The following is a 13,074-nucleotide window of genomic DNA, read 5'->3' on the forward strand; positions in this document are numbered from 1 at the left end:
TTTATTCTTTTACTGGTCTTTGCTCCTACCCCTGAACCAATACCAATACTTCTTGACGATATCTTCTCTGTTCTTTCCCTGATTGTCTTTAATTGATCTTTCTTTCCCCTTAATTCTTGTTATTCTTTCTTAGTTAGTTAGAAGAAAGTGATTGTGTTGTGAGTTATTCTTTCACAAGGTAAGAAAGGTAAAGTATATATATATATTCTTTCTCCCTCGTAACTTGATTTAACTCTTTGACTCGTGTTCTCTTTTCTTTTTCCTATTGATAGGATTCTTTAACCAAAGACTCGAGCAACTCCTTAACTCACTAACTTGTCCCGTATTGAACTCTTGAACTAAGTAAATTGGCTGTCTGACTGTATGATAAAGAATAAGGTGAAGATTCATTCCTTGCCCAACTATCTTTCTTTGTTTACAATCTTTGAATAAAGGGGGAGACAGACTAAAGTAAGGATGAGACGGATTGAGAACAAGGTAAAGTGACAAACTTGCCCCTGATTTATATTCAATTCTTTTTCTTTTTATTAATTCTCAAATGAAAGACCGATTCTCTTTTTTCTCTACAACTTGGTAAACTCCTGACTGATATTAACCTATTCATTCTGTTGCTAATAAACAAAGGAAGAAGAAACCGAACTCATGAACCTCTATTACATTACCTACTGTTATTGTTAAGGTAAGTTATTCAAACATAGTAACCAAGGCCGAAAGAGAGTTTACGAGCGGAACTCAATCACTTGTTGTCCCCTACTATTATTTCTTTCAAATACAAGGTAATGAAGAAGTCACTCCTCAAGATTCTTTCTCATTCTCCTTCTATTGTAAAGACCATAAAGAAATCAATCTTATCTTCATATTTTTAGAGAGAAAATCCTCTCTTTCTATTCTCTTTCTCCTGAACTACTAAAACTTTCTTTGCAGTCGAGTTAATTAATCAAGGGGATGAATTGGACTTCTTGAACTCGGTAAATGGAATATAGAATAGGTGTTTGAATGATTGAACTCTCTCTTTGCTTTACTTTAACAGATAGATGGATCTGTTAAAGTAGTGGCTTCCTTCGCTCGTCACCTTCAAAGACTGTAAACTGTTGAACCCTTATTACCTGACCTAAACCTATTTCTGATCTTTCTCCTTATTTTGTATTCTCTTCCTATTCACTCATTCACCTTCTTTCACTGTAAAGTTGCTTCGCTCCGGAACCTGAACTTGAACTATTGAACCAGAAACATTAAGAAAAGAAGAAGAAACCTGAACCTCTGCATCGTGCCTTCCTGAAATATACTATTCTTTCACAACGTAAAGCTCAATCACCTATTGATTTTTGAACGAGGTATCTTCTCTTTGCTCAATCACCTTCAAACACTATGCCTTCGTCTGCGCTCCTCTCCCTTCAGACACTGGACTTTACACTTTACGGTCTCTTTTCTTTCTTTTCTTGATCTTCTCCTTCACTGTAACCTAAGATAAGAAACCCCCTTGTCTCACTCTCTTACCTCCTGAACTTATTGGTCTCATTCTCCTCTTTTTTCTTTCTCTCCTGTACGAAGGATGAATGATTCTGAACCTTCTTTCACGAGGTAAACTCCTCTCCCTACTTACTCATTCCGCTGAACTGATATTACCTTCCCTACTTCACCTATTTGTTCTTTTTCTTCTCTTTCCCATGAATGTAACAAACTCTTGGAATGCCTTTAGTAGTTTCATTTTGAAGATATATAAAGCCATGTATATTGTATTTGTAAGCAGATTTGGAAAATATATAGTAAAAGAAGCATTTGTGCTTTCTTTAGCCAATGACTAAGTTTATTTGCAATTCTATGTTATTTAGGTTGCATGTAGAATCATTCAAGCTCGACATGATCAATCTTGCTTGTGGAGTGATTCGAATCTCAAACAAGTGTTTGAGATATTTGATCAACAAGAATCATTCAAGCTAGACATGATCGATCTTGCTTGTGGAGTGATTCGAATCTCAAACAATGTTCTTGCCTTGAGATATTCGATCAACAAGGTAATCCGAATCTTACTCCCCTTGTAGTGGTTTCTTATCTTATCATTTGGTATCAGAGCTTCAGGCTCAAGATCGGATATATTTTTCCTTTGCGTTTCTTCTCAATTTGATTTTTATTTATTTTTATCTTGTTAGTTTCTTCTCAAAGTTCAAAATTCAATATTTGCTCTAGAGGTGAGAATGAGAGCTTCATCTGTGTAAACGAGTGTAAAAAGAGTGGCCTAAAAATTCCTTGAGAATATACTCGTGAGAGAGTGTTGTGAGGTCTTTTGTGTTTTCATAACTTATTTCTTGCAGCAAAGTTTCACAAATAGATTCGAGGACGAATCCTTTTGAAGAAGTGGAGAATGATATGAATCAAGGGACATCAATCATACAATATGCTTCAATAAAGATGTGAAGAAAATATTGTTGAAATTATCAAAAGATATTTCAATTCATGCTCCATGGAAGAAGAATGAAGTTTCATGTGATAAATTTTGGGTGGATTACAATTTAGAGTTATTGTATTTCATTAATGTATTTTAAGAGTTTTTATTTACTTTAGGTTACAATTACATAATGATTAATTATTGCCATTAAGTATGAATGTAACAACTCTTGGAATGCTCCGTAGTTTTATTTTGAGGCTATATAAAGCCATGTATGTTGTATTTGTAAAAGACTTGGAAAATATACAGTTAAAGAAGCATTTGTGCTTTCTTTAGCCAATGGCTAAGTTTATTTGCAATTCTATGTAATTTAGGTTGCATGTAGAATCATTCAAGCTCGACATGATCAATCTTGCTTGTGGAGTGATTTGAATCTCAAACAAGTGTTTGAGATATTTGATAAATACAAATCATTCAAGCTAGACATGATCGATCTTGCTTGTGAAGTGATTCGAATCTCAAACAATGTTCTTTTCTTGAGATATTCGATCAACAATGTAATCCGAATCTTACTCCCCTTGTAGTGGTTCCTTACCATATTAATATGCTAATGTATGGTGCTAAGGATCTGATCCTTACAGGGTACACTAACTCAGATTTTCAGATCGATGTAGATTCGAGGAAATCGACATCAGGATCTGTCTTCACTCTGAACGAAGGAGCAATAATATGGAGAAGCATAAATCAAGGTTGCATTGTTGATTCCACCATGGAGGCTGAGTATGTTGTTGCTTATGAAGCAGCGAAAGAATCTGTATGGCTTAAGAAGTTCTTAACTGATTTGAAAGTCGTTTCAAATATGCATCTTCCCGTCACTCTTTATTGTGATAACAGTGGAGCAGTTGCAAATTCGAAAGAATCAAGAAGCCATAAGCGAGGAAAACATATTGAGCGCAAATATCATCTCATAAGGGAAATTGTGCAACGAGGAGATCGTCACACAGATAGCTTCGGAGCACAACATTGCTGATCCATTTACAAAGCCCCTCACGGCTAAAGTGTTTGAAGGGCACCTAGTGAATCTAGAACTACGAGTTATGTAATCTAGGGCAAGTGGGATATAAGGCATGAGTATGTGATGCCCTAGTTTATTGTATTTATGTCTCTCTCTACTCAATGTTATAAAACCCCATGACTCCTGGTATAATACAAACAATGATGGAGGTGAGAAGGCTAATCTTGTTGATGATGAGAAGCTGAGTGATGGACCAACTTGTCTTCTTAATGTCCTACAACGAAACTGAGCTGCCTGAATCGGTCACGTGGTTCCTTGACTCGGGATTCTCAAACCCAATGTTTGGAAGAAAGGAGTTCTTCGCAAGGCTCGATGAAGGTCAACAAGGCAAGATAACATTTGGTGATCTATAAAAATGACCACCAATTAAAGGAAAAGGTGATGTTGTCTTCAAAGAAGGGAACTTCGTATTTCGAATGTCTATTATATTATGTTATGTCCCTAATATAAAAAGCACTTTCTTGAGTATTGGGCAACTGTTGGAGAGAAGATATGACATCAAGATGAGTGATTTATTTGGCTCTCAGCTTATTGGATAAAAAGAGCAAGCGAATTACTCACGTGAAGATGATGAAGAACAGGATGTTCTCGTTGAAGCTTTCCATTATGGAGTCGAGGTGCATGAAGGCAACACTTCTAGATCATAGCACTCTGTGGCATCTTCGCTACAGACTTTGAGGTATTGAAGCTGATGGAGAAGAAGAGGTGATGGGACTGCCAAGGATTGATTGAATCTCCCAACAACCTTTGTGATGTGTGCGTTGTGGGAAAGCAACAAAGGAAGTCATTTAAGAAGTATGGTGCAAGGAGAACATCCACACGGCTAGAGTTGGTGCATTCTGACGTATGTGGACCCATCAAGCCAGAATCCATTGGTGGTAACAAGTATTTCTTAACCTGATGATTTTAGTGGTAAGACTTGGGTGTACATGCTACAGGAAAAAAAAAGTTGTTTTCTCAACAAGATTTAAAGAATGAAAAAGTCATAAAAGCAAAGGGACGCTCAAATGTCTATGGACTGATCGTGCAGGAGAGTATATGTCGCAAGAATTTGAGAATTGGTGCAAGGAGCAGGCAAGGCAGAGCATCCAACATCAACTCACGATGCCTCAAATGCCACAACCAATAGGCACCTCGAAGAACGATTCTTAATATGATTCGCTGCATGCTCTGAAGAAGAAGAATATGTTGAAGGAATTTTGGGGAGATGCTGTTTGTAGCATGTTACGTTTATTTGTTAAACTGGTTCCCAACGACGAGGATTGAAGACATGACCCCGGAGGAAGACTTCCAAGAAGCCAAAAGTTGATCATCTCCGAATCTATGGAATGCCTATGCAAAGGTGAAGGAGGAGAAGCGCACGAAGCTTGAAGATCAAAGTCAAAGATGCATATTCTTGGGCTATGGTGAGAACAACAATGGATACAAGTTGTATAATCCTGTAACTCGCAAACTCGTGATGTCGAGAGATGGCAAGTTCGATGAAAATAGAAGTTGGTGGAAGAAAACTGACGAAAGGATGACGATTCCTCTTGATGGTGAGCAGGAGAAGAGAGTACCACCGTACACTACTCTTGATGATGACTCAGACCATGATGAGTTTAGCAGTCCAGTACGCAAGACAAGGAATATCCAGGAGATCTATGACTCTACTCAACCAGTTAATCCAATTGATTGGGAGTACTAGGAGGAGTTCAACGCAGGTTTTCATCCCTTGACCTTTGAGGAGGCAAATAAGGAGCCAAAGTGGAGGAAAACTATGGAGGAGGAGATTCACCCCATAAAGAAGAATAAAACGTGGGAACTCACATCACTTACACAAGGCTCAAAACAAAACCATCGGTCTTAAATGGGTATGACGAAGAGAGATGCAAAAGGTGCAGCGCTATAAAGCAAGGTTGGTCGTGAAGGGCTATAAGCAAAAGCATGGGATTGACTACGAGGAGGTCTTTGCCCCCATTAGCGAGCCTAGAAAGAGTGAGAGAAACAAAAAATCTCACTCGCGGCCCAACGAAGGTGAAAGATGCATCAAATGGGCGTCCGCATTCTTTAATGGGAAACTTGAAGAAGTTTATCTTGAACAACCAACAGGGAAAGACAAGAAAGGTATACAAATTGAAGAAGGCTCTTTACGGACTGAAGCAAGCCCCGAGAGCATGGAATGAAAGAATTTTTTATGCATACTTTTCATCCAAGAAGGATTTGTGAAATGCCCTTATGAACCTTATATGCAAAGGGGAACTCATGTGGAGAAGTGTTGTTTGTATGTTTGTATGTTGATGACCTGATGTTTATTGGAAGCAACAACTCTATGATCCAAGAATGAAAGCGCTCAATGGAGAAGGAGTTCGAGATGACAGACTTAGGTCTGATTAAGTACTTCCTAGGCATTGAGATGCAACAAGATTCAGATGGGATTTGTCTTTCCCAGTAGAAGTATGCTAAGGAGATCTTAGAGAAATTAGCTGTTGAAGACTGCCAGCCGAAAGACTCACCTGTTGAGTGCGGTCTCAGATTAACAAAGGAAGGTGAAGAGAAGGAACCCCACCCACTTATTTCAAAAGTCTAATGGGTTGGCTAAGGTACTTGACTTGCACTCGTCCTGACATTCTATTTGGAGTAGGACTTGTAAGCAAGTTTATGGAGACACCGAGAACCTCACATTTGAAGGAAGGAAGCAAAGAGGATTCTCTCAGTTACATAAAGGGGACAGAGTGTTCTACTCTAGAAATTGCAATCTTGAGTTGGTTGGGCGAGAGTGATTGGGCCGGAAGTCATGAAGATCGGAAGAGTACAATTGGGTTCGTATTTGATCGTGGCGACACCCACCCCGCATTTACTTGGTCATCGAAGAAGCAATCTATAGTAGCTCTATCCACCTGTGAGGCTGAATATATAGCAGCATCCGCTTGTGTTTGTCATGCTATACTATATGGTTGAGGAGGATATTCTTGGAGAAAATGGAGCTAAAACAAGAAGAAGCAAGCAAGCAAGCAAGATCTACATTGATAACAAGTCAGCAATAGCTCTAGCCAAGAACCCGATTCATCATGAGGAAGCAAGCACTCTCTTTCACTTCATAAGAGAACATATGAAGACAAAAGAAGTGGAATTTCACCATATAAGTTCGAGTGATCAAATTCCCGACATATCTACAAAAGCATTAAAGTCGGATGCCTTTCAACATCTGAGGAAGAAGCTTGGGGTCCAAGTTCATGGAGAAAGAAGTTTCAGGGGGGAGAATCTTAGATATTCAAGTTTCATGCACTTATATAGATAGATGAATTTGTAGGATACATGTACATGAGAGATCCATTTACTTGGTTAATATTTGAAGAGTCATAAGAGTTAGATACATTGAGTAGATACATGTATTAGGTAGATTCACTTTAATGGTAAATGTATGGCCATGAATGAGGATGTTCCAAAAGGCCTATATAAGGACTATCCATGTAGAGTTTTTCTCATCAACTTGAAATAGAAAGATCTCTTCCTCCACATAGCAAATTCTTTGTCAACATATCTTTCATAAAAAAGGAGTCTGTTGCTGTTATTGAATTTCACCAAGGTCAAGGGGGATTACCTCATTCCCTTCTTTCAATAAAGTTATTATTGTTGTTTATTCAATAAAGATTGTTATTGAATAAAGTGAACTTTACGATCATTAATCTAAATCCAATAAACTAAGAACACTATGGCTATAGTATGATTACTTGAACTATATGTAGAGACATAAGAGTTGATCAGGTTCAAGTAAATAGTCAAAATGATCTATAGTATAAGGATAAGGCTGAGTACCTTATTCTAGGGACACTATGGATGCGACCCACTTTTGTATATGATATAAACAATGTGATCACTAAAATTGTACATGTGGAGACATGTGAGTGGAAGCGTCCTATGCAATGAGTATTGCATAAGGTCAGACCATGAAGAAAATCATTCTCACTTTTTAATGTCATTTACTGTTGAGACTGATTTTCTTTTCATTTGATGATCTAGGTAACTCGATCTTAATCTTGAGCTAATCATGAACTACTATTTATTCGGAATTATCTTTAGATTTTCAAGTTCGCCGACTCAATAGGCCTCCCATTTCAGGGGTAAGAATGGGTAAATGGGTGGAGACGTGGGGTGCAAGATGGAATTCAGTCCTACCCACTTTTAGGGATAGAAGAGAGATAGTTCGCTTAAGTACTGACTTCAAGTCTTGAACAAGGGGCCCCACCCTCTCATTGGCCTGAGAGGGATCCGGTTTACTGGTTGGACCACAAACCAATTGTTCATTAGAGGATCAATGAGACATAAGAAACAAGAAGTAACTTCAAGGGTAAAACGATAAATTGACCCAACTCTTGTTACGAACAACCTGTGAAGGATCGAATTACTAATCATGGTTATATCAAATGGACAGAAATATATCTATAGTGAGGGGAGTGCAACTACTAGGCTATAGTGGAAAGTCTTAGTAGTTAACGAATGTTGGTTAACAAGGTTAATGAGTTTAACCGGTTAATCTTAGATCGTTGGAGCCCATGATCTATAGGTCCATTAGGTCCCTCTGCTAGCTCATATCGGACTAAACCATAGAACAGTGTGACGAGTGAGTTCGAAGTGTTCGAATTCAAATTAGAGAGAATGCGCTACATATATACTATATATTTAACTGCATTTTTTTTATTTACGAATTAAACAAAAAGAGAGAATTTGAGATATTTAAATAAGATTTAAATATCTTAATCAAATATGTGTTGGAATTAATTGGGATTGGCATTTGAATTAATATTAAATATTAATTAAATAGATTAATCATTTAATATTACTTTAATTTGAAATTAATAATTCAAATTGATTGTTGAATCAAAATGAAGAAAGTCAAAATGTTGACTTCATTTAATGGAAAAATACATGTTAGTGGAATTTTGAGGTGTCAAAATTTGGTTTAACCAAACTTGCATGCTTGCCAAATAAACCCCACAAATTTGAGTGGAATTTTGAGTGTCAAAATTTGGTTAACTCAAGCATGCATGCTTGCCACATAATCCCAAACATTTGAGTGGAATTTTGAGTGTCAAATTTTGTGATCTCAAATTTGCATGAATATGCAAACATGACTTTATAAATAGAGTGATCATAATACATGAAAGGGTGCTTGTTGGTGAAAAACCTTGAGAAAAACCTCTCACAAACACTCTCTTCATATATACAAAATCCCTCCCAAGTTTAGTCACTCACCGGATTCCACAATCCCGTTCTAAGGTCGGAGGATAGTGAAGAAGACACTAGTGGTGGTTCGAAACTGGTTCGTGAAGAAAAAGGAATTTGAACTACAAAAGTTTAGTATTCAAACTCATTAAGTTTTAATACTTAAGAACATGCTAGTTATTTACTATAATTGATGTTCTAAAAGTGCCTAAGATCCAAATTGCTTCCGCATGTGTTATATTAACACCTTCACAGTATTGCTAACTATTATAGGAGGAGTCCCCTCAAGAATACCAGTAGTTTCGGTTGTAGAATCTCGTGCTAGTTTAGTTAGGTTGTGGTTGGATTGGCTGCAAACGAAACGTAGGCGCTTTAGGTTAGGTGTGTGTTGACCATGCACTCTCGCGGAAGGAATGGAATGTCGTATTTCTTATATAGGTGGTGTGGTGATTGACCTCAATGCTAATGGTTATCCCTAAGGTTCAATGAATGAATCAAGCTATGATCGTACCTAGGGATGATGGTCTTCCTCTTCTGTCTCCAAGCCGGCCATAATAGAATAGATAGGCGAAGCTGCCAATAAATAGCTGTCTATTCTCGCCTATCGATAGATAGTAGGTTGCTTCCAAGCTCAAACCATTGGAAACAAAATTGCTACTTTCTTCTTGTTATTTATAGAATATAATGGAGAGAACTGGAAGAGAGAAGGAACAAAGATAAGAGAAAAGGATTATCAAGTCTAATGGAAGAAGAATGGCTGACCATTTGAAAGAATACAAGGATGCCTTCCAGACTTTAAAATCTAACTCAAGCTAACCCACGGGGCGAGCCACAACCGAAAGGCGCTAGACGGACTAACGGCAAGCGAGAGAAAGTGCCCCTATGTGTAAAACGTTGCTGCGGGAGAGTCTTTCGCCAATGAGAATACATAAAGTTTTTGGGCAAGACAAGAAAGGAACTCGCCGAAGAGATAAGAGCGGATTGCTGACGATGACTTGGTGAAGGGAATCTATGAGAGAAGGTTATCGAACCGGGTTTCGACTGAATAGAGCGCAGAGCCAACGAGTTCAGTCGAACAGTGTAACGAGTCTAAGGGCAGAATCAAGCTTGAAAGGAATGGGCGTAGGCTTAATAGTGAACACCGCTTCTCGATATGAAATCAATGACTTCAAAGACAGATGCCAAGAGAAAGAGACTGATATATTGCGTTGCGAAGAGAGATCGAAGACGCAGATTTTCTGACGCTGTGTGGGCACTGGATGGAAAAGATAGAGAAGAGAACAACCTACCGGAAGGGCATACCTCAGGAGCACCCCCGGCAAACATCGAGATGCACGAAGCCGACCTATATCTCGAAAGAAAAATGCAGGAAAGGCAAATGAAAGATGAAAGCCAAAATCCAGGGAGTGTGAGATACGCGGACGGGGAGTACGCAGCCGAACGCAAGGGCTTCTAGCAGTGATAGCTCCCCCCACCAGATGGGCCGCCCAAAACCTGGAGCTAACATTTCAATCGAAAATCCACGTCGGATCACTGCGAGAAGCAAAAGGCAGAATGAAGCTCCGGATCACAAAATGCAAGATAACAAGGGGCAAACCAAACGCTTGGGCGAAAGAAGAAGCAAATCAAATGGAGACATGGAGAAGAGGCGAAAGAGAGATTTTCGAGCCTGCAAGCTACAATCAACAATGGTGGAAAATTAGTTGTGCACTAGCTTGTAGTTTAGGGGTCTCGTAGGGGTGCCCTTTTCGAAAACAGATATCCTTTCTAAGGTTAGCTTTTTGGAACTCTAGTTTTGGAGTTTTCCCCAACCTATACCCTTACTAATAAATAAAAAGAAGCTTACCTTTTTCAGCTGCATTGCACTGCCGCATAAACAATGGATCTGCTCACTGGGCTAGATGAGCTATCTTCTATCTATCTGGCCTTTGTACTAACTAGTAGTGGAGTGGCTTGCTACTTTCAATCATCAAAGGAAAATGGAGCAAGGGAGAAAGAAGTTGCCCCCTCTTCTATGGTAACCCGCCGCCGGTCATCTAGAGTGCTTCGCCCGCCACCGCATATCTAGAAAAAGAGGGAGCGGGGAAGGAAGAACAACCGTTTGACTTTGGTCCATGAGCTGGGGGGTTTGACTAGGTAACATAATGAAAATGTATCGGACTGCAAATTCTGGAATGATGGTTTGACCCCGTCCTTGGCTTTGGGGACTAGCGAGCTGCACAGAACGATCATTAATCAAAGGGGGCTTCCCAACAAAGGAAATCAGAAGACAACATTCTGGAACTTCCAAAAACCAAAGAAATGCAAGATACATGAGAAGGAGCTTTTTACGTAACGCTTCCATAGAATGAATTCGGTAAGGGTAGAATACGCCCCATGGTCGATCAAAGGTCCTGTGCCACTTTCCTCCAATCTATCTGACCTTCAATCCATCTTTCTTTGTCTAGCCAGCTCATAACCAAATCTTAGACCAGACTGACACAAACAACCTTTTTCGTTTTGGTTGAGGAAAAGGAAGAAACCCCAGCGACCAAGCACTTCTGCCCCCAAAAGCGGAGACCGAACAACCGCCAAGTTTTCGAGGACACGTCTGAAGATGAGGCGGGCACCTTATCAGTTTACCACCCTACCCACTAATGGACTATGAGGGAGTGGGCAGGCGAACGAGAACCTGCCGAGAACCCGAACCGCTTGACTGACTGGAATACTCAATTTCATTAGGGTCGAGGATGGATGAAACCAATCATCATCGCGCAAGTGAAGCCGGCAAACAGACCGCTGCATAACGACTAGGACTCGTGTACGAGGAGTTTTGAGCGTGAGCTACCACTCATGCAGAAAGACCCGCAACTCTCGAAGAGGAAGAGGACACCAACCGCCCGAATCACTGTAGCAAAACCTCCCTTTACTCAATGGATAGCCCTTATTCAAGAGAAAACAGAAGAAATGAGGGAGAAACTAGTGATGATTGCCATGAAAGCTGCCTTCCTCTGGTGCACCTCCACGTAGAGGGTCCTGTTGAGACTATGACCGAATTAATAGGGAGAAATTGCTCGACATTTTGATTGAGGAAGAGAATCAGGATTCACGCTTTTTTCGTTTGATATGTGCTGATGCGTACTCCCGTTATCGATGGACGGGGGAAGTGAATGACAAGACCCGCTGGCTTGGCTTAACCTAACCCTCTCTTGATGGCGAATCTTGATAGACTGACACTAGGAACCAATTCGGAGAAAGAAGAAGCATGGCATGAGGACGGACAAATTTCTGATAGCGAATTACTTGACTCGATAGATGGAGGGAAGGCCCCCCAACTCAAGCACGAAATCTATGTTGAGTCAACAATCATCGAGAAGGACACCACCAAGCGAGATCGAGACTAGCACCTTGCCCTTGGATAGGGTTCCAAACCTGCCTTCTTCAAATATCCAAAAAGGTCGGACTAACAAGCGAGAAACGTCGACTTTGATAAAGAAGGGAAGGGGGGCGCGCTAGCTTACTAATAATAGTGGGCTTTTACAGCTTGACCAGAATCGATTCCATTATAAAATAGCAGAAGTGCTACTTAGTAGTCGAAACTCGGAGAGAGAGAGAGGGGACTCTTTCATACCTGCTAACTCCTAGGATGAGAAGTAGGTCCCTTGTTTTTGGCAGGAATAGTTCCAGCCTTTGTTGCCACTCGGTAGAGTGAGTCTACTTAGCGAACTGGTAGGAAGATTGATCCATATGAATCTCGAGAGTGGATGGTTGACCGTCGCCCCCTTGTCCTGGAGGCTCTCCGACTGGGGCTTGCTATCGTAACCTTGTCTCCTGGTGTATGTGAAAAAGAGTGACTCACCCCTTTCCCTTTTTTGTTCGGTCAGAAGTTGGTCCAAAGAACAAGAGTGGGCTTCCTAAAGTCCGTTGTTCCTCAGTAGCTCAGTGGTAGAGCGGTCGGCTGTTAACTGACTAGTCGCGTGGGTTCAAATCCTACTTGGGGAGAATTTGGAGTTCTCGCTTTTTTGACCTAGCAACCCCTGTCCTTCTCTTGAGTTTCTAAACGGGAAGAATTGTGGGACATCAAAAGTGGGAAGTTGTTGGTTTTGATTCCTCACTCTCGTATAGAAAAACTGGGTTCTTACGGAGAAGAAGGATCTGGGAATGAATGGGAAGACTGAATCATCACGCCAAAAGGAATTTGTCTCTAAAAAAGGATCTGGGAATGAATGGGAAGACTGAATCATCTTACTGAATCACGCCAAAAGGAATTTGTCTCCACTAGCATCATTCGATGGATGTAGTTCAATGGCTAAAGCTCTGCCAGCTTCTTGTAGACTGAACTCTCTTCTATTTGTTTAGGCTCCGAGTTGTTTTTGGGTGTGGGATGGTCTAAATTAGCTTCTAACAACAACGAAGTTCTTGGTAATAA

General features: G+C 40.1%; 1 non-coding gene across 1 annotated transcript; it reads left to right on the plus strand.

Annotated features, from left to right (window-relative positions):
• The first annotated feature begins 12,573 nt into the window (after positions 1 to 12,573).
• Positions 12,574 to 12,647, plus strand: TRNAN-GUU. Its single transcript has one exon. It is a non-coding gene; the product is annotated as a tRNA-Asn (tRNA).
• The last annotated feature ends 427 nt before the right edge of the window (positions 12,648 to 13,074 follow it).

This window comes from Cucurbita maxima, unplaced genomic scaffold (assembly GCF_002738345.1).
Source record: "Cucurbita maxima cultivar Rimu unplaced genomic scaffold, Cmax_1.0 Cma_Scf00088, whole genome shotgun sequence".
Lineage (NCBI taxonomy): Eukaryota > Viridiplantae > Streptophyta > Magnoliopsida > Cucurbitales > Cucurbitaceae > Cucurbita > Cucurbita maxima.